This window comes from Sturnira hondurensis, unplaced genomic scaffold, assembly GCF_014824575.4.
Source record: "Sturnira hondurensis isolate 20B ecotype Veracruz unplaced genomic scaffold, ASM1482457v3 Scaffold0003801, whole genome shotgun sequence".
Lineage (NCBI taxonomy): Eukaryota > Metazoa > Chordata > Mammalia > Chiroptera > Phyllostomidae > Sturnira > Sturnira hondurensis.
Window position 1 is genome coordinate 3,430,273 of NW_028076432.1, and position 3,367 is coordinate 3,433,639.

The window sequence follows — 3,367 nt, forward strand, 5'->3', positions numbered from 1 at the left end:
TGTTCTTGGTTTATTCTTCAGCTATATGGGCAAATTTTTTGTATTATTTTTATCCAACATTTTTTTGTTGAAGAGTGAAGACCAATTATTCCATTTCAACTCATTTTGTCATATTTATAATTCCATAACCCCAAAACCAACAACTGTAACTTCAATCTTAATTGTGCAAGTTACAAGACATTATATCCACTCTCCTTAACTAAATCTTTTACTGATATAACTTAAGGTGATGTATTCATTACTGGATACCAAAGTTTGGGAGGAAAATTGACAATATAATGCACTTTTGGAAAAGATCCAACATAATGAAGAATCTGGAATCTCTGCCACAATGGAAATGTTTGACCAGTGAAAGACTAGTTAGTCTAAAGGGGAAGAGACATAGGGGCATGGGATCACTGTCACCAAATATTTAAAGAGCTGTCATGTAGAAGGAGAATCAGTCTTTTCTCAGCACAAATCCAAGACTTTGCTGCAGAGAGCTGGGACTCTGATGAATAAGCCCTGACACTGAGACATCCCAAAGCAATCTTGGACAAATCACCTCCCCCTTATGAACTCCAGGGTTCTCATTTGTAAAGTGAGAAGGCTGAATCACATGAATGCCAGGTTCCTTCAGCTCTAACAGACTGTTGTTCATTTCTCACCAAAGATAATGATCAGGATTTTTACAGCAATGAATCAGCGAACACACCTGATGAATGATCTTGACCTTCCTTATTTCAACCTCATTCAAAATAATATATTGATTTGTTGTTTTGTTTTGTTTTTCTCCACCAAGACTACAGACCTCAAACCAATACTTCACAAACCCCTTTTGGCCAGAAACTGTAGTTTAGAAATGCCTGAATGGCAGAGTGGTATGGAGGAAAGACTGGATTTTCAGTGTACGCACAGACCTGAGGACCAAGCCAAATGTTTACCTTACAAGCTCTGTGTCCTTGGGCACCATTTAACTTCTTTGAATATGCTTTATCTTCCATTAAGTGAAATAATAATATATGTTTTAATGGTGTTTGTAATTATCAAAATTTTTAAAGCCAACATAAAAGTATCTGGCATATGGTATTCACTCAATAATTGTTAGTAAAATAAAAAATCAAAACCAAATGTCTTACATTGACAAGGGATGAAATGGTGCCTGTAACAGCAGGATAAATTTTAGTCCTTCAAACATGGTATACCATAATGCCTTCACGTTGCAAAATATCTCCTATCCCCATCACTATTTGCATGCATTTCAAATTCTAATGATTAATTATTTTTATACAAGAAACAGTTATCAGAATTACTCCAACTCCTTGGGCATTTTAGAAAATTATCTTTCGCTTCAATTGTTAAACCATCGGTAATCAAATCCCAGTCTCACAAATATTTGATTTAGCAAAAAACAATTGCTGTTCCCTCTTGGTAACCAGTGATTCTTTCAACTTATCTCTGGCCTCCTTCATTATCTCTTAGCATGAAGGGATTGCAGCTTCTTATATTTCCACTATCACACTAGAGATGTACTTTATGAGTTGACATCTACACATCTCTCTCCTGACATCTGACAGAGTCTTAGCTTGGTAAACAATACCACTGGTTTCATTAAAAGTTTCTGACTCCAAGCAACTCCATGAAAACTTCCTCTCTCTTTCTGACAAGATTTCTTTCCTGGGCTCCTTTGTCTTGAGGGTTTCAATCTGGTGAAGGTGTGTCTGTGTCTGAAATAAATGGAATTAAAATAATCTACATACCTTAGATATACAGGAGTGACTATTACTGAACCATGTGTGATAAATGGAGTGAAACACCAATTAAGCTAACATGGCACAGTGATTATAAAAAGGGTTTGAACTTGGGTTCTGAAAGGAGACCCAGTTCAACTTCAGATTCTACTACACATTAGCTGCATGAATATCAACAAGTTGAGAAAGTACCCAGCTTCAATATTCATACCTGCATAATGGGCATAAAATTTTTGTCTTCAAATATCCAGTGGAGGGCAAAAGACATGCCCGACTCTCTTCTGTAGTGGAAAGTAATGAAAATCTTCCCCTGAAAACATGAACAATGAACCAGAAAAAAAATAAAATGGTGAAATGGAAAGTTCCTCAATCACAGGTAGAGTAGACCCAAAGAAATCCGTTTTATTAAATTTTGACTCCTATACTAAAATGGCCTGAAAGAAACTTCTTTCCCGGGCAGCTGCGGAAGATGGCAGAGGGGCAGGTCCTGGAGCTCTTGGACAGTTTCTACAGGAATAAGTTTAAGTTTCTGGCCTTCCTCTACAAACAGATAAACACCAACCCATCCCGTGGTCATGACACTTTCCAGCCCCTAGCCACATCTTCTGGTGGACCATGCGAGGAAGCTGCCCCACCAAACCAAACCAGGCCAGGCCACCTCCCAGTGTCTCATGGAATCCCACCGCCCTATGACGAGAAGAAGCAAGTGTGGTTCCTGCTGCCCTCAAGGTTGTGCACTAAAGCCTACATGGAAGTTTGCCTACCTAGAGCAGCCGGTTCATGAGGTTGGCTGGAAGTACCAGGCAGTCACAGCCACTCTGAAAAAAAGGAAGGAGAAGGCCAAGATCCATTACAAGAAGAACAAATAGCTCACAAGGTTATAGAAACAAGCCAAAAAGAACAAAGAGAAGAAAACTGATAAGCTACACAGATGTCCTCAAAATTCATGTACTCTTGGTCTGTGCCCAATAAAATTTACTATTAATTCTTCAAAATAAATAAGTAAATTAAAAAATAAAATAAAATGGCCTAAAGAAACAAAAATCTCATTACCACATTAAAATTCAGCCTATAATTCCACAATATGATGTGTGGTATAGACATAATTGATGTAAGCCCAGGGACAAAAGCAGCAGCCATCTCCTAATATGTAATATTCTTGAGCACTTACTCTGTACTGAGGACCGCGCTATGTATTTTACATGCACATTTATATATATAATTCATTCTTTATTATATTATATGCATACACACCTCATTTAACAACTCACAAAAAGGTATTATATACAGTATGACCCTCGACTTAGACAATGTCTTAGCCTGGCTTCCACCAGAAAGTAGCACCTGAGACAAGGGCTTGTGCGCAGGCAGTTTGAGAAATGATGCCTGACAGCAGGAGTGTCGGATGGAAGACTGAAGGAAACTCAGTATAAGAAGATACTATCCAATCATCTTCCATTGTGGTGCTCATCCCCCATGCCTCTTTCTAAATAGGCAAGCCTTTCCTTTCTCATCGTTTGAGAAATTCCATTGGGCACCAACTCTCTCCTACACCCAGATGGTACATATGTGAGTGTTGAGCAGGCTCTTGCATGCACGCTGGGACAGAAAGCTGCACACACTTTTACTGAGGTGCT

At 38.6% G+C, this 3,367-nt stretch overlaps 1 pseudogene; it reads left to right on the forward strand.

Moving 5' to 3' along the window:
- Positions 1 to 2,199: 2,199 nt before the first annotated feature.
- On the forward strand, positions 2,200 to 2,702 carry LOC118984774 (60S ribosomal protein L13a-like; annotated as a pseudogene).
- The last annotated feature ends 665 nt before the right edge of the window (positions 2,703 to 3,367 follow it).